Below are 19,704 nucleotides of genomic sequence, written 5' to 3' on the forward strand. Positions count from 1 at the left end.
CGGAGAATTACATTGACTTCAGTTGAGCGATGGAACGGAGCTGCCTCTCACGTGAACGCGCGTGTTCAATGCGTGGTCACCTCATGGCAGTGGTGACTAATTCCTGTCTCCTTCGGCCCCCCTTCACATTAGAGTCATCAGACAAAGTTCTATTGACTGTTGACATCTAGTGGAAGCCGTAGGAAGTGAYAACTCATCCATATCTCTCTGTAATTTCAATGGGAGCTTGGTTGAAAATCTAGCAGCCCCAGAAAAAATCCAAACAGGAAGTGGAACTTCTCAGGTTTTTGCCTGCCATATGAGTTCTGTTATACTCACAGACATAATTCAAACAGTTTTAGAAACGTCAGTATTTTCTATCCAATACTAATAATAATATGCATATATTAGCAACTATGACCGAGGAGCAGGCAGTTTACTCTGGGCACCTCTGTGCACCTTTCATCCAAGCTACTCAATACTGCCCCTGCAGCCATAAGAAGTTAAGGGTCAAAAATGCCCCGCCACTATGTTTAACTGTGGAGAGAATCCCCTAAATTATATTTTTTCAATTTGAAATATGATMACTTTTCCTAGAGTGGCCCCCACCATTAGAAAAAGTGAAACATCGCCTTTGTTCATATTTCCATGAAAGCTGTACACCACCAGGGTACAAAGATTGTTTTAGGGGCATTTTTGACCGGGCAGTTAAAATAATTTATACACCACACACACACACACTGAGAAATTGAGATTGTGTGCTACTGATTGAACTCAGACAAAACTAAAACGTAATTGTGCATGTGCAGCATCTCCCCTCCACAACCCCACACATGACTCAAGTTCAGACAAAATTTWWAAAAAATCAGACAAAATAAACATTTATTGAAAGCATTGTTTATTAATGGGGAATGCAGTCAGGCTGCAGATGAAGTGCTGCAGATGAGTCCCCCCAGTTCCCTCTTTGCTGAAGCTGTGAGTGCACGTTTCAGTGCCCTGCAGGTCGTAGTATAGATTTTTTTTTAGATGTCCAGGAGGAACAAGAGAACAATGAGGCGAGGCTACATGTAGTCTCTGGGATGCAGAGAGTGGAAGGGCGATTTTTCCATGCCACGATGCCACAAAGTCTATCACTTTTTCAAGAATGCTATGATTTGATTACCGCGAGTCAAGACCTGCAAGATGTGTGAGAGACAAACTAGCGGCCATAAGAGAGGTCTGGGAGAAGTGGGTGGAGCCTCTGCCATACCTCTACAACCCTGGACCTGAAGTAACAGTGGATGAGCAACTGGTTCCATTCAAAGGTAAAAAATAAATAATATCTGTAATATAAGATATTTTTCACTGTTTCGTATTGCTGTAATATAATTGAGTAATCTCTTTTTTCAAAAGGTCGCTGTCCTTTCCGGAAATATATGGCCAGCAAAGTATGGCATCAATATATGGGTGGCCTGTGACGCACAATCCAGCTACACTTGGAAGATGCAAGTCTACACAGGGAAGCCGACCAGTGGAGGCCTGGAGAAGAACCAGGGGATGCGGGTTGTGCTTTGATGTGACAGATGGACTGAGGGGGCACAATGTCATGTGTGCCAATTTCTTCACCTCTTATGAACTCAGCCAGCAGCTGCTGAAGAGGAAGATCGCCATGGTTGGCACAGTTAGAAAGAACAAGCCCGAGCTCCCCTCAGTACTACTCGCAATATGGGGAGAGAGGCCTTCTCATCAAAGTTTGCCATCACCACCAGTAGTTTTTTACCCCCAAAGAGGAATACGAATGTGGTCCATCTGAGCACACTGCACAAAATGGCTGAGATCAGTGATTGTGAGGACAGGAAGGAAGCCATCATCCTGGACTACAACCACAACAAAGGAAGCGTGGACAACCTGGACAAGGTGATTGGAACTTACAGCTGCAGAGGGGGATGACTGTCCGCTGGCCCCTGGTCATCTTCCATAACATCATTGATGTGTACTCATAACAATGCCTTCGTGATATGGAACAAGATCAACCCTACCTGGATGCCTGATAAGCGGAACAAGAGGGTGTTCCTGGAGCAGCTGGGAAAGTCACTCGTAACCCCACACATTCAAAGAAGGCTGCGCCTTCCCCGCACAGCAGCGTCTGCAGCTCTTGTGAAAGCTGTTCAGGGGGTTGAATCTTGTCCTGATCCACCTGAGGCTGGGGCAGGGAAGAGGAGGAGATGCCCCCCAAGGGGGACTGTTAAACAAATACTATGTGCTGCACATGAGAGATTCATCTGCAAAGTCCATGCGCACACACTTGCATACTGTACTACATGTGCTAATTAGAGTTGATTGCTTTATGGTCACGTTTTTGTTTTGTATCGATCTTATTTTATTCTTATTTGTTGTTTATACACCTTGTGGGTGGGGGCAATGGTTAAAAAAATGGGAGAAGACTAGTATTTTGTAGTTGAAGTCATCATTGTACGGTATTTAAGAATATATCACTGTTGCCAAAAAAATGCAAGACTTGTTTCCCTTCAATAAAATGCATTCAACTTTCTCCACATTTCTGCTACTTTCTTAGGCCATACAAGTGCTATCTCGTGCTAAAAAAATTGTTTACACCTATGCAGTCCATTTTAGAAGTAATAATAAACCTCTACTTTAGTAAAGATAACAATTATGACGGGTGTGTTGTAATAAATATTTGTCTTGTACACTGATTTAAATGCAGTCTTTCTGCATTGTAAAGAGGGAAAACCCAGATATTCACACAGTTTGCGATGAATGACAGGTTGTTTCTTCACGCAAGATAGATTTGAGGTTTAAAATTAAATTTTTAGAGGTTTAGTGAAAGCGGGTCATTTTTTACACTTAGGACAAGGGGAGTATACAGAATGTGGAGACTACAGAAGGGTTGGAGAGAGGCAAGCGGAGGACAGGTGCATGCATATTGCGCAAGAGACGGAGGCTAAGTTTAAGCTAATAACCCATCTCCCATTAGCAAAATATAAGGCTTATACTGCATTGAATGTATTACCTGAAAGCGGTAGGCTAGGACATCGTATCTACAGTGGGGAGAACAAGTATTTGATACACTGCCGATTTTGCAGGTTTTCCTACTTACAAAGCATTTAGAGGTCTGTAATTTTTATCATAGGTACACTTCAACTGTGAGAGACGGAATCTAAAACWAAAATCCAGAAAATCACATTGTATGATTTTTAAGTAATTKATTTGCATTTTATTGCATGACATAAGTATTTGATCACCTACCAACCAGTAAGATTTCCGGCTCTCACAGACCTGTTAGTTTTTCTTTAAGACACCTCCTGTTCCTCCTCTCATTACCTGTATTAACTGCACCTGTTTGAACTCGTTACCTGTATAAAAGACACCTTTCCACACACTCAATCAAACAGACTCCAACCTCTCCCAATGGCCAAGACCAGAGAGCTGTGTAAGGACATCAGGGATGAAATTGTAGACCTGCACAAGGCTGGGATGGGCTACAGGACAATAGGCAAGCAGTCTAGTGAGAAGGCAACAACTGTTGGTGCAATTATTAGAAAATGGAAAGTTCAAGATGACGGTCAATCGCCCTCGGTCTGGGGCTCCATGCAAGATCTCACCTCGTGGGGCATCAATGATCATGAGGAAGGTGAGGGATCAGCCCAGAACTACACGGCAGGACCTGGTCAATGACCTGAAGAGAGCTGGGACCACAGTCTCAAAGAAAACCATTAGTAACACACTACGCCGTCATGGATTAAAATCCTGCAGCGCACGCAAGGTCCCCCTGCTCAAGCCAGCGCATGTCCAGGCCCGTCTGAAGTTTGCCAATGACCATCTGGATGATCCAGAGGAGGAATGGGAGAAGGTCATGTGGTCTGATGAGACAAAAATGAGCTTTTTGGTCTAAACTCCACTCGCTGTGTTTGGAGGAAGAAGAAGGATGAGTACAACCCAACAACACCATCCCAACTGTGAAGCATGGAGGTGGAAACATCATTCTTTGGGGATGCTTTTCTGCAAAGGGGACAGGACGACTGCACCGTATTGAGGGGAGGATGGATGGGGCCATGTATCGCGAGATGTTGGCCAACAACCTCCTTCCTCAGTAAGAGCATTGAAGATGGGTCGTGGCTGGGTCTTCCAGAATGACAACGACCCAAAACACACAGCCAGGGCAACTAAGGAGTGGCTCCGTAAGAAGCATGTCAAGGTCCTGGAGTGGCCTAGCCAGTCTCCAGACCTGAACCCAATAGAAAATCTTTGGAGGGAGCTGAAAGTCCGTATTGCCCAGCGACAGCCCCGAACCTGAAGGATCTGGAGAAGGTCTGTATGGAGGAGTGGGCCAAAATCCCTGCTGCAGTGTGTGCAAACCTGGTCAAGAACTACAGGAAACGTCTGATCTCTGTAATTGCAAACAAAGCTTTCTGTACCAAATATTAAGTTCTGCTTTTCTGATGTATCAAATACTTATGTCATGCAATAAAATGCTAATTAATTACTTAAAATCATACAATGTGATTTTCTGGATTTTTGTTTTAGATTCCGTCTCTCACAGTTGAAGTGTACCTATGATAAAAATTACAGACCTCTACATGCTTTGTAAGTAGGAAAACCTGCAAAATCGGCAGTGTATCAAATACTTGTTCTCCCCACTGTATATCCTTAATCAATCTTGAACAGGATTGTCTATTTCGGATGCAATTTAAATAGAATTGAGAGAATGATTGCGTGTGCACTGATTTAATGTAAAGATTATTTGAGTGATAGGCTGTTTTTTAAAACGGCAGCTGCAATAAAATAAAATCTTTACAATTAAGGTGACACCATGAAAGCCAGATGGAGATGTGTAAATTACACACGCGTTCGGTCCTTATATTAATGTAGAATAGGCTATGCTGCAGCAAATGTAGGGCCATCCTGTCATAAGAAAAAAAGTTACCATGATAGGTCTACATGCATTTTGAACTGCACTCTGTACTGAGATGGGCTGTATGTCACCACCCTGAGCTTTGATTAATCATGCAGAGAGAAGGCAGTAGAGTAGCCAGATTTAGACATCACATATAATTTAACAGTTCCATTTCACATCATGCTGTTCAATAAATAATTTATCCTGGGAAAAGGGAGTGGTTTTGGTATAGTAAATATCAGGGTCCCGCTGTTCAACCCTAAGCAGAATAGATGATAATAAGAGTAAGAATAAGGAACGGAGTAGCAGCGGCAGATGACTGAAAGTTTGTGTTCAGTCGTGGCCAAGTTTTGAGAATGACAACATATAAATGTTACAAAGTCTGCTGCCTCAGTTTGTATGATGGCAATTTGCATATACTCCAGAATGTTATGAAGAGTCATCAGATGAATTGCAATAAATTGCAAAGTCCCTCTTTGCCATGCAAATGAACTGAATCCCCAAAATACATTTCCACTGCATTTCAGCCCTGCCACAAAAGGACCAGCTGACATCAGCCTTTTCCAGCATGATGGAGCACTTTGCCATAAGGCAAAGTGATTCCTAAGTAGCTCGGGGAACAGAACATCGATATTTTGGGTCTATGGCCAGGAAACTCCCCAGACCTTAACCTCTTTGCGCACAGATCCCTTTAGCGGGATCATTTCCCTAAACCGCTGAATTGCAGGGCGCCAAATTCAAAATATTACAAAAAAATATTATAATCATGCAATCACAAGTGAAATATACCAAAACACAGCTTAGCTTGTTGTTAATCCACCTATCGTGTCAGATTTTGAAAATATGCTTTACAGAGAAAGAATCCAGCTTTTGTGAGTGTATCAATCAATGCTAGAACAGCTAGCCCCAAATTAGCATGGTCACGAAAGTCAGAAAAGCAATAAAATTAATTGCTTACCTTTGATAATCTTCGGATGTTTGCACTCACGAGACTCCTAGTTACACAATAATGTTATTTTTGTTCCATAAATATTACTTTTATAGCAGAAAACGCCATTTGGGTTGCGCGTTATGTTCAGAAAACTACAGCCTCGTTCCGGTGCTGAAAGGCAGGAGAAAATTCCCAAACGTATCAGATACAAAAATATTACTAAAAATATTTATAATCATGCAATCACAAGTGAAATATACCAAACACAGCTTAGCTTGTTGTTAATCCACCTATCGTGTCAGATTTTGAAAATATGCTTTGCAACGAAAGCAATCTAAGCTTTTGTGAGTATCAATCAATGCTAGAACAGTTAGCCTTATATTAGCATGGTCACGAAAGTCAGAAAAAGCAATAAATTAATTGCTTACCTTTGATAATCTTCGGATGTTGCACTCACGAGACTCCCAATACACAACAAATGTTATTTTTGTTCTATGAATATTACTTTTATAACAAAAAACGCCATTTGGGTTGCGCGTTATGTTCAGAAAACTATAGCCTCGTTCCGTTCGACAAATTCCAAAAAGTATCCGTAATGGTCGTAGAAACATGTCAAATGTTTTTTATAATCAATCCTCAGGTTGTTTTTAACAAACATAATAGTAAATATTTCAACCGGACCGTAACCTATTCAATAAGAGAGAAAGGGAAAATGAGAGCTCCCTATCACGTGCAGGAACTATTCAGAGGACACCTGGCTACTTTTGAAAAATCTCGTTCATTTTTCAAAATAAAAGCCTGCTCACAGCCTGAGGAAGCAATTGGAAAAGGAATCTGGTTGATACCCCTTTAAATGGAAGAAAGACTGGCCAGGAAACACAGATTTAAAAAAATTATAATAATAAATCACTTCCGGGTTATATTTCCTCAGGTTTTCTCCTGCAGAATCAGTTTTGTTTATACTCAGACAATACTTTGACAGTTTTGGAAACTTTGGAGTGTTTTCTATCCTAATCTGTAAATTATATGCATATTCTACGATCTGGACCTGAAAATAGTCTGTTTACCGTGGGAACGTTATTTAAAAAAGAAAAAATCTGACCCTAGCGTCAAGAAGTTAATCCCATTGAGAATTTGTGGTAAATCCTCAAGAGGGGGTGGACAAACAAAAACCCACAAATCTCACAAACTCCAAGCATTGATTGTGCAAGAATGGGCTGCCATCAGTCAGGATGTGGCCCAGAAGTTAAATGACAGCATGCCAGGGCGGATTGCAGAGGTCTTGATAAAGAAGGGTCAACACTGCCAAATATTGACTCTTTGCATCAACATCATGTAATTGTCAATAAAAGCCTTTGACACTTTTGAAATGCTTGTAATTATACTTCAGTATTCCATAGTAACATCTGAAAATATCTAAAGAAGCAGCAAACTTTGTGAAACTGAAGCAGCAAACTTTGTGAAAATTAATATTGCGTCATTCTCAACTTTTGGCCACGACTGTATATATGTGTGTGTGTTATATATATATATATATATATATTACTACCGGTCAAAAGTTTGGGGTCACTTAGAAATGTCCTTGCTTTTGCAAGAAAAGCAATTTTTTTCCATTTAAATAACATCAAATTGATCAGAAATAAAAAAGTGTAGACATGTAAATGACTATTGTAGCTGGAAACGGCAGCTTTATAAAAATAAAAAAATAATAATTTAAAAAAGAAATATCTACAAGAGCCCATTATCAGCAACCATCAGTCCTGTTTTCCAATGGCACGTTGTTAGCTAATCCAAGTTTATAATTTTAAAAGGCTAATTTTGCAATCATGTTAGCACAGCTGAATGCTGTGGTTCTGATTTACAGAAGCAATACAACTGGCCTTCTTTAGACTAGTTGAGTATCTGGAGCATCAGCATTTGTGGGTTCAATTACAGGCTCAAAATTGCCAGAAACAAACAACTTTCTTCTGAAACTCGTTAGTCTATTCTGTTCTGAGAAATGAAAGCTATTCAATGCGAGAAATTGCCAAGAAACTGAAGATCTTGTACTACTCCCTTAAAACTTCTTATGGCTGCAATCCCGCTACCGGGATCGATATGACAGCAGCCAGTCGAAGTGCAGGGCGCCAAATTCAAAACAACAGAAATCTCATAATTAAAATTCCTCAGACATTCATGTGTTTTTATATCATTTTAAAGGTAATCTTGTTGTTAATCCACCAAGCGTGTCCGATTTCAAATATGCTTTTCAGCGAAAGCACTACAAACGATTATGTTAGGTCACCACAAAACCACAATAAGCACAGCCATTTTTCCAGCGAAATATAGCTTTCACAAAAACAGAAATAGAGATAAAATTAATCACTAACCTTTGATATCTTCATCAGATGACACTCATAGGACTTCATGTTACACAATACATGTGTTTTTTTTGATAAAGTTATATTTATATTAAAAAATCTGAGTTTAATTGGCGCGTTAGAATCACTAGTTCAAAAACATCAAGTGATTTTGCATAGCCACATCGTTTCAACAGAAATACTCATCATAAATGTAGATGATAATACAAGTTATACACATGGAATTATAGATATACCTCTCCTTAATGCAACCGCTGTGTCAGATTTCAAAAAAACTTTAGGAAAAAACCATGCAATAATCTGAGACGGAGCTCAGAACAAATAGCCAATTAGCGCCATGTTGGATCAACAGAAACCAGAAAATACATTATAAATGTTTCCTTACCTTTGATGAACTTCATCAGAATGCAGTCCTAGGAATCCCAGGTCCACAATAAATGCTTGATTTGTTCGATAATGTCCGTTTTATGTCCAATTAGCTATTTGAGTTACAATGCTAACCAAAGTCCAAAGCGCGTCCACTATAAATGACGAAATGTCCAAAAGTTCCGTTACAGTCAGTAGAAACATGTCAAACGATTACTGAATCAATCTTTAAGAATGTTGTTAACATACATCTTGAATAACGTTCCAACCGGAGAATTACATCGACTTCAATTGACCGATGGAACGGAGCTCCCTCTCACGTGAACGCCCGTTCAATGCGTGGCACCTCATGGAAGTGATTACTATTCCTGTCTCCTTCGGCCCCTCACATTAGAGTCATCAGACAAAGTTCTATTGACTGTTGACATCTAGTGGAAGCCGTAGGAAGTGAAAACTCATCCATATCTCTTGTATTTTCAATGAGAGCTTGGTTGAAAATCTGGCACCCCAGAAAAATCCAAACAGGAAGTGGAACTTCTCAGGTTTTTGCCTGCCATATGAGTTCTGTTATACTCACAGACATAATTCAAACAGTTTTAGAAACGTCAGTGTTTTCTATCCAATACTAATAATATATGCAATATTAGCAACTATGACGAGGAGCAGGCCGTTTACTCTGGGCACCTCTGTGCACCTTTCATCCAAGCTACTCAATACTGCCCCTTCAGCCATAAGAAGTTAACAGAACAGCGCAAACTGGCTCTAACCAGAATAGAAAGAGGGGGAGGCCCTGGTACACAACTGAGCAAGAGGACAAGTACAGTATCTAGTTTGAGAAACAGACACCCTCACAAGTCATCAACTGGCAGCTTCATTAAATAGTACCCGCAAAACACCAGTCTCAACGTCAACAGTGAAGAGGCGAGAGCTGGCCTTCTAGACAGAGTTCCTCTGTCCAGGGTCTGTGATCTTTTATTTTTATTGGCCAGTCTGAGATATGGCCTTTTCTTTGCAACTCTGCAGAAGGCCAGCATCTGATGTTGAGACTGGTGTTTTGGCGGTGCTATTTATTGAAGCTGCCAGTTGAGGACTTGTGCGGTGTCTGTTTCTCTTACTAGACACTAGTCCTCTTGCTCAATTTCAAAATGATTTTCATTACTTGTCCTCTTGCTCAATTGCAAAATGGTTTTCTAATGATCAATTGCCTTTTAAATTAATAAACTTGGATTAGGTAACACAACAATAATGGTTGCTGATAATGGGCCGATGTAGATATTCCATAAAAGAATCAGCCATTTTCAGCTATAATGTCATTTACAACATTAACAATGTCTACAATGTATTCTGATCCATTTGATGTTTGTTTAATGGACAAGAAATGTGCTTTTCTTTCAAGAACAAGGACATTTCTAAGTGACCCCGAACTGGGGTGTGTGTGTGTATGTATATTCAGTGCAACATAGGGTCAATGCAATGTAACTGTTTAGCAGTCTTATCTTATGGCTGAATCGTGGGGCGTGTTGGTGCGAGGCTAAAATTCATTGGTTGATTTTGTTGTTGTTGCTGCGGGCTGTTACAGAGCACCACGTCGCTCAATCTCCTTTTTCCTCTCTGTCTCTCTCTCCAGGCTGTTCATCTAAGTCGTTCAAGCGGTACTCCCCAAGGAGCCCGGCCCTAACGGCAGTGCCTTCCCCCCTTCCACCCCGGCACCATGCTGGACAGAGATGTGGGGTAGGACACACACCTTCCACTTAGCTCATACTGTTAGTACTGTAGGTTGGTGCTATTAATACTAAATAATTATTATAATACATTTTGACTCTCGCCTGTCTGTCTCTGTAGGCCAAACACCAATGTACCCCCTTCATACCTAGAGCCTGGCATGGGGTGAGTACACCGACTGAGCATCCATAACAGATTCAACCTCACCCCTCAGGCCTCCAAAAGTGTTGGGGCAAAACTTTAAACCGGAAAATAAAGTTTGTTACTGACCCTGCTCTGTCCTTTTGCAGGAGACCTACACCATACGGCAACCAGACAGACTACAGGATATTTGAGCTCAACAAGCGGCTACAGAACTGGACAGAGGTGAAAGCCCAACACACACACACACACAAACTCAATTATTCCGGTTGTCAGTCTTACTGTGCTCTTGTAAGACTCTGACAACTTGTGATGGCAGATTTATTAATTTTTATTGTGTGTTGTAGGACTGTGACAATCTCTGGTGGATGCCTTCACCACAGAGTTCTTTGAAGATGATGCCATGCTGACCATCACCTTTTGTCTGGAGGACGGGCCAAACGATACAGTAAGACACACTTAGACTTTCAGGGAGGCTTTAAAATGGGATCGTATAGATTTCACCCTGTTACACATTATGGTTACAATCTTTATTTTGCACAAGAGTATTAGGGCAAAGTGAAGAGGGAAATAATCTATGAATGGTGATTGGTGAGGGATTTTGTGTGGAAAATCATATTTGGGAAAAAAAGCCTAAATATTATATTATAAAATATATAATATTTGGAGAATAAAGTCACTATCTCGGAATAAAGTATTTCTTTAATAGGCTACAGCAGGATATTCTTCTCAGCCATAATCACACTGACATGCGACTGCTGGGATTAGTATGGTACAAGGTGTATGGATATCATATTAGGAACTCTCATTCTTCACCCCTCCCCTTGTCAAGTATCAAACCTGCACTCGTCAAGTGTCACTCCTTCTCCTCAATCTTCCTTACCCATGCATTAGTCAAGACTCACTTTCTCCTTCTCACCCTTGCACTCATTTATTCAAATGAGCTTTTACATTGGCCAAAAAAACATGCTAAGAGCTGACAACACATGGAGGTATAACATTTGGAAAATGTAGCTGCAATTAAGAAATACCATAATTTGCTATGATTAAATTGATTTCCATTACAAAGTTACTAGCTATGGATGTCGTAGGCACTCCAGTGGCTGCATAGGTCCACATGGGAAAATTGAAATGTGGTACGGAAGCAATCTTTCACCATTCAGTCATGCCTCCCCTGAATTCAAGCAATAAGACAGAGTTTACATTATTTTGTATTATAACTCCGTCCAAATGTTGTGATTTTATATATATATATATATATATAATATATATATATATATATATATATATATATATAATTCAGTCACCAATCAACCCCATTACTCTTAAGTTACTTTCAACCATTGAATGCTAGTGATGTTAGCTATGCAAGCTATTCTACCAGTCTGTCTTAAAGTATAACAATATCACCAATGTATGTGGTATTGGACATTTCAAACATTCCCAGCTAATGAAGAAAACAGTCATGGTATTTAATTGAAAGAGAATGAAGAAGATTTAACAAGGCAACCTTGAGGCTAATTTGTACGGGCGCCAACGGCAGATTGAGGGTCTTACACCCCTACCCCAGTAGAGGTGCGTGGCCATTGAAACGTAATTCCTTGAGGGACTATGTAACACAACCTATTACAGTCTTAGAATTCTGGTACACCACCATAGCTTAATACAGCTAAATAACATGGGTTTGTTTAATCAATTAAAGAATTTCATGCCCATTTCAAACATATTTCCTAAATGTAAGCAAATTAATTGGGTATTACTAACTGATCCTGCTATGTAACTAGACCTACCCAATCTAGTTTAGGGGCTAGCTATGTAAATAAGAGCATACTAGCAAGCAAGCAAGTGAAGTTCTCTAGTTTGTGTTGTAAACGATATCATTTCCCTAAACTATTCTTGCTAGTACCTTTTGAAATAATATATCACCATGAGGATAAATGATCAATTCCTAGCTGGCTTCTTTAAATGTACATGTATTTTCGGCCAATAGTCATGGTCATTGTAATTTAAAAAGAAATAATGTGGTGTAATGCAAGGTGAGAACTGACTGATGCACAGATGAGAGCGATGAGGCAGGATTATACCTGACCAAATGCAGGGGTGAGGATTGAGAAGGTGGGTGATGCTGAACTAGTGCAGGGCTGATACTTGACTAGGGGAGGGGTGAGGTCTGAGGAGGAGGAATGATAAATTCCTAATACACTATATATATACAAAAGTATGTGGACACCCCTTCAAATTTAGTGGATTCGTCTATTTCAGCCACATGTTGCTTGACAGGTGTATAAAATTGAGCAACAGCCATGCAATTTCCATAGACAAACATTGGCAGTAGAATGGCCTAACTGAGAGCTCAGTGACTTTTCAACCTGGCACCGTCATAGGATGCCACATTGCCAACAAGTCAGTTAGTCAAATTTCTGCCCTGTAGACTTCCCCGTTCAACTGTAAGTGCTGTTATTGTGAAGTGAAAACGTGTAGGGCAACAACAGCTCAGCCGCGAAAGTGGTAAGCCACACAAGCTCACAGAACTGGATTGCTCAGTGCTGAAGCACACAGCGCGTAAAAAATCATATGTCCTCGGTTGCAACACTCACTACAAACTGCTCTGAAGCAACATCTGCACAAGAACTGTTCGTTGGGAGCTTAATGAAATGGGTTTCCATGGCCAGCAGCGACACACAAGCCTAAGATCACCATGCACATGCCAAGTGTCGGCTGGAGTGTGTAAAAGCTCGCCGCCATTGACTCTGGAGCAGTGGAATCGTGTTCTCTCGGAGTGATGAATCACGCTTCACCATCTGGCAGTACGACGGACGAATATGGGTTTGGCGGCTGCCAGGAGAACGCTACCTGCACGAAGTGCATAGTGCCAACTGTAAAGTTTGGTGGATGAGGAATAATGGTGTGGGGCTGTTTTTCCATGGTATGAGCTAGGCCCTTAGTTCCAGTGAAGGGAAAGCTTAACGCTACAGCAAACAATGATATTCTAGACGATTCTGTGCAATTTTGTTGTAACAGTTTGGGGAAGGCCCTTTCCTGTTTCAGCATGACAATACCCCGTGCCCAAAACGAGGTCCGTAAAGAAAAGGTTTGTCGAGATTGGTGTGGAAAGAACTTGACTGGCCTGCACAGAGCCCTGACCCTCAACCCATTGACACCTTTTGGGTGAATTGAACACCAACTGCGAGCTCAGGCTAATCACCCAGACATCACTGTTTGGCTGAATGGAAGCAAGTCCCGCAGAAATGTTCAGACATCTAGTGGAAAGCCTTCCCAGCAAAGTGGGACTAACCTCCATATAATGCCATGATTTTGGAATGAGATGTTTGAACGAGCAGGTGTCCACATACTTTTGGTCTATTTCTGTAGAATATATGGCATTACTGGCACTCCCCAGTAGGATCAGTCTTCCCAATAGGAATGAATGGGATCTAACAGTTTTCCAAATGAAATGTTTCAAGGACAAAATCACATGTATTTAAGGTTGTTTTTTTTTGTAGTGTGGGACAGTAACATTAGTAATAAAAAAAAAAAGCAACAGCCTTAAGGAAAATTGTGAAATGCTTTATGTTTAAGATTAGCCATAATATAACTAAAAGTATTAAATATATTTCTATAGGTTCCAAATATATATTTTCCCAATGGTGTTTTTAGTTCCAAGAATGGGAGGCACGGGTTTTGCTTCAACGACGCACCCCCTGTCAGTATGTTGTGTGTGATATAATAAATCATTGGTTCCACCAGGCATCTAACTCAGGCATTTCAACGGTAGTGCACAGCAACAGGGAGGCATGCAATTAACCAAATCGGCAACTTTAAAATCTTGAAATATAAACTGCCACTTTATTCTCACAATTGAGTTTATTCTCAATGTTTTAATTTATTCTCGAACTAAAATTTCGAGTTCTAAATATTTTGACTTTATTATCAACATTGAAATTTTAATCTATGCAAAAATACTTGTTAGTACAAAACATTTTTTTTAGCTCTTTCGCTTATCCTAATACTTCCCCCCAAAATTCCGTAGTATTTTATACAAAAGGAATGTCATAAATATATTCCTCTCCCTAGCTATGCGGCCGGAACATTGATCCCAAGGTACTTCCGGAGTATCTTTGAAGGGGGCGCGTCACTGAGCTGTTCTATAAACAACAATGAAACACCCTAAAAGAGTCCATTCCACAAGTAACTTTGTGTCTCTAGACTTGTGACCAGTGCACATGGTTACACAGAAACGGCAAGCCATGTTCACACAGGTACGTAAATACACTTTTCTCGTCATTGAACATACATATACTGTTGTACATCATTTCATCTCCATTTTGCAATCATATTTCATTCTCTAAGTTTGCAAGCACACATTTAACTCTCCAATTGCAAATACACAATTGCATCTGCATTTCCAAATCCTCAAATGTCCATTTAAACAGTTCACAAACTCAACAAATCCAAACACTAATTTCAGTCCCCACACACACACACCACAAACCAATGCTTTATTTTTCCTCTCTCGTCCTTTGTTTGACCTCTAACTTCTCTCCCCTCTAGGTGTGTGTGGAGGGTCGCTTATACCTGGGAGTTCATGTTTGACGACATGATGAGATCAGACTTGGCAACTTTAGCATCAGACAACACAGAGAGGTCCTGCCTGCTAGCATACTAGCTATGGCACGTGAGTCAACACTTTAAAAACTTATTGAATCCACAAATCACATTAACAGTCCAAAAGGATTAAATTTACATTTCAATGACAATTCACAATTAAAATGTCACCGAAACTTTTATTGATTGATTGCCGTGTTACTGACCACCATTCAGTCATTGCTTCTCTGGCTCTCCTCCCCCTCTTCCAAGGTGCAGGAAACCTCAGATGCTGGACCAGATGGCCAAAACATCACAAGATGTGGTTCCTGTCCAACTCCAACAACTCAAACTACCTTAGGGTAAGTCATGCCCAGTTAGTGCTTGAAGTAGAATGAAAAAGGTGGTTGTACTCACTTTAATTTGGCCATACCGGGTTTCCTACCGAGCTGGCGTTCCTACTAGAGGTGCTTGAAGTTTGGTAGTCTGACTGGTATGTCTTGCTCTTCCCTAGCTGTGTGTGATTTGAGCCGATGCAGGAGTTGATGTCAGAAACACAAGACCTACAGTCTGAGTCCAGAGTACTGTCTCAAGACCTGTCTCTTCCAAAAGTGGGCAAGCATGGTGGCCCCAACCCAGGTAAAACACAACACACAGCTCAACTCCTCTTGTATAACAGACAACAACACTTATATGGTTGGAACCAAAACTTGGGTGATGAGTAACCTGAATCAAGACTTGAAGCCTAGGCTCTAAATCAGCAGCCTTACCCTGTCATGTGGTTGTGTCGATGAAAAGGATTTGAACTCTGTTCAGAGACACACACACACTGCAGATCTCAAGTAACACCTCTCCCCCTCTCATAATATACAGCTGAGGCCGGCCAGACAAGCGCCCAACAAGCGGAGGGAAAAAGGGAAGATGTCTGGGCGGTTACGCAACATGAGCCGCTGAGAGAGGGAACACAACAACAGCAAGAAGAAGAGTCTGCTAACAACTTCCCCCTCCCACACCAGCGTACTGTAAGCATCCCAATCTACATGACCTTGTGGCGAGCGGGGAACGATAGGGGTTTGGACCGGGAACGTAGGGGTTTGCGAGCGGGGAACGATAGGGGTTTGGAGGTGGGGTGGGGAGAGAGTGACGGGGTGGGGTTGGGCAACAGGTAACATGGGGGAGTGTGGGGTCAGGAAAGAATGGGGATGGGGGCTGTAAATGAAAGGATATGAGTTCAAGGCAGGGTTGTTTGGGATAAGGGGAAATGCAGGATAGGGGTTGAGAAGGAGGAAGGGTGGAGTGAGGCATTTGTCTTACAAATCAGAGTGGGAAAGTAGGGCTACGGGTATGGGGGATAGTGAAGAGTGTATATTATGCTTATGGGATACCAAAGACTCTGTCTGAGTGAGCCAGTGCTGGGCAGTAACCTGGGTCCTCTGGGCCGCACCTCATTCAGTAGGTAGACATTACCCTTACCGCTGGCCCAGGATCAGATACAATATCATCCCTCTAACTATTAAAGTTAGAGTGGAGATATGCCAATGCTGATCCTATATTGTGGTTAGGATAGCGTCTACCTGGAGCAGTGAAGACATGCCGCTCAATCTGCTTATCGTCCTACCAACCTTAAAAGCCGCCAATCTACCTGAGCACTATCAAAACATAGAATTCACAGGCAGCTGAGCAGCTATTGATTGAAGTGGCCAATGAGACCTGAGGTGGAATGAAAACCCCCATGTGCAGCACTCAAGAATTAAGAGGCTGCCCACCGCTGACCAACAAGGGAAGGGGCGATTATTACCCAAATCCCTGGAACACGAGGCTGGCATTGGCCTGTGTGTAAGATAGTTGTTGAATATTTGGGCTGGGTGGCCTGAAACCCAGAGTTTATGTCTGATTGTGAGTGGGGTGAGCATGGATGGGCAGTCCAACTGAATATTACAAAGACTCTGAAACATGAATTATCCTTATTTTCAAGAGGTCCCAAAAAGCTTTACTTTAAAATGTCCATATCATTTTTAGCGGCCTTCAAGGACCTAAGGATATGAAAATATTAATCATAAAAACACTTTATATCCCACTCTAAGTCTCATCTAGCCGCCTAAAACTCACCATTACGAGTAACAACCGGTAAGTCCCCAGCCCCATCCATCCGCATTTCTAAGTCCTTTGGGATCGCCATGCCTTCGATTCCTCCCCCATGTTGTGGGGATAATGTTCCGGCCCTTTGCTGTCCCTCTCTAGCGACGTGAATGATGGTGGGCGAGCCCACTCTGATGGGAGGGGAGTGTTGGAGACGGAGGAATGAGAGTCTTATCAACACGCTGGAGAATGGCCAGTTTCACAACGGCCAATGGAAGGGGGGGGCCTGGAGGACGAGGACAGTTTCGGCAGCTCCCCCGCCCTGGGGGCGGCGAAACTCAACCCTGGAACAAAAACAAGACCCCCAACAGCCAGGACAGCAAGAACAACGACTCCCAGTCCTCCAACAGTAGAGCCACAACCATAAACCCTAACTCAGCACCCAGAATACGCTACTCATTTACCTGCAAGAATGAATCGCTACCACGCTCTCATCGCCAGGCCTGCCTCATGGGTGTTTCAACCCCCGGCCCTCTTCTCCTGGCTCCCCTCGCTTATCCAGCCCGCTAGGCCTCGACTCTGCTCTTTTAAGTGTGTGTGCTTACCGGTCAGAGTGTTTAGATCAGACTGGATTCTGCTTTTATGATCACAGTGCTAGCCGTCCACGGCCAATATTAGGCGGGTTCTTGTTCCAACCTCGGTCTCTGGGTGTGTTGCCTTGCAACGTACTCTGTTATCTGTGTGCTCACTCACAGGGAAGGAATACACTAGCTTTATTATTATCTCTTTAGATTTAGCAGAAATAAAAAGTATTGTGTGCACTAAAACAGCATAAATCCAACGTTCAGTTTTTAAAACGAAATTATTTGTTTTGTAGGACCTGGTTGGAACACAAAAACGCTGTCACTGCCGGGCTTGAGGACGGAGTTGAGACCACTACGCTAAACCTTAAACACACACAACACACACACACAACATGCAAATCTCATACACACACAAAGGGTACCGGAGAGCGGTCCTACTTCCCCCACCTGGACCAGAGCGCTGGGCCATAACAGAAGTGGGTTTTTAAATGTCTATGTTTTTTAATTGATTTCAATTTTTATTTTATATCAATTTTCTTAAAAATGAACGACAAGCAAAAACAAGTAAAAAACACCCCTGAATTTCTTCTTTGCACTTTTTTCCACTGACTTCAATCTATTTTTTTCTTATGAATTGATGGTGTTTTGGTTCTTTTTTATTATGGCTTATATGAGAAATTGTAAAGATTCAGAAAACCATTGACTGGAGAGGAGAATCAACGGTATAATAACTGTATAAATTATTACTGTTAGAATCATTTGTATTATTGTGATTGATTGCTACTCTATGTAATATTGTGTTGTCTATGTCTGAATCAGTATGTAGCCTTCGGTGTCAGATATGGTTATAAACGAGAGCCCAGTGTTTATGATCTAAGGGAAAGGCCACCTCTTTAAGTGTTCAAGGCGTGGCCTTTAAATGCACCTATCCCCATGTAGTGAATATTTTTGAACAAGGACCTATGGGGCTATGGGAAAAGATTAAGTGCACTTAGAGGATAGGGTGCATCCCAAGTGGCACCCTAATCCTCTGTCTACTTATCTGCTCAGACCGTTGTGTCCCCCTCGCAATGTTTGTTTCTCTTCTGATTTGCTATTTCTTAAACATTTAAAGACAATTTTGGCAAGGGCATTGTAAGATTTAAGATAAACATTTTAGTTGTTTCCAAACATTTTATCACAATTTTTGAAAGCTACAGACCAAGAAGTTACTTTGCAGATCTTTATAAATATCGATCCCCAACATACTATTGGTTTGTATTAGAATCCAATTTTGTGGGCTTTCCCTCAATGTTTATGTGTCTTTGTGCTTGTAAATTTAAAGGTAGTTTCTGTATAATTGTAATTCTACGTATTCTGCCTTAGGGTGTTGAATCTAAGGCATCTCTCTAACAGTAAAGATACAATCCTTTTGAAACCCGTTTGGAAAATACATTCAATGAGCTTGGCTATGAATTTGGGTTCAAAACATAACATGTAATTGGATGTTTTCTATGTATGGAGTCTGTCTGGCTTTAAATTCACAAGCTATGTACAATATCCATGTCTTTGGCCTCCAATGTCCAGATGTTGGTGGGGCGCTCTGGCTGTCATCTAAACTATATACCATGTCAATACCTCAACACCAAATGTCACTTTAATCAACATTCAGATGTATGAGAAGAGTAAAAAAGGGCAATAATTTCAATGGGTGTAGCATATGTCTCAGTTATAACTTCACATGATTTTCAAGTCAAGTCAAATACAGTGATGAAATGAATCCTCTGTTTCTCCCTGTGCATAGTTTGGTGTAGATACTAAGTTTTCACCAACCAGGGGTCTCTCCTGAGCTCCATGACAAGTTGAGAGCCCCACCAAGTCCAGCAGGATCAACCCTCTTCAAAGCTTTCTAAATCCACTCAGACATCCATCAAGACTTAACTGTATAATGTTTGACTAATCCAATCATGTTCTCTAACATAAACCTGTCTTTTGGTCGCAGCACTTCTGCAGAGTGACTGAATAGAAAACTGAGGGCACGCCTCAAAATCACACGCATTTCCCCATAAATAGGGCATCCCCACC

The 19,704-nt window shown here is 41.4% G+C and overlaps 1 protein-coding gene and 1 pseudogene across 9 annotated transcripts in view; both read left to right on the forward strand.

Moving 5' to 3' along the window:
• ldb1a (LIM domain binding 1a) overlaps positions 1–19,704 on the forward strand; it is a 54,999-nt gene that overhangs the window by 20,147 nt on the left and 15,148 nt on the right. The gene's annotated exons all lie outside the window — the stretch shown is intronic.
• On the forward strand, positions 10,193–17,282 carry LOC111977474 (LIM domain-binding protein 1-like; annotated as a pseudogene).

The sequence above is a fragment of the Salvelinus sp. IW2-2015 genome, linkage group LG18 (genome assembly GCF_002910315.2).
Source record: "Salvelinus sp. IW2-2015 linkage group LG18, ASM291031v2, whole genome shotgun sequence".
In the NCBI taxonomy this organism is placed as follows: Eukaryota; Metazoa; Chordata; class Actinopteri; order Salmoniformes; family Salmonidae; genus Salvelinus; species Salvelinus sp. IW2-2015.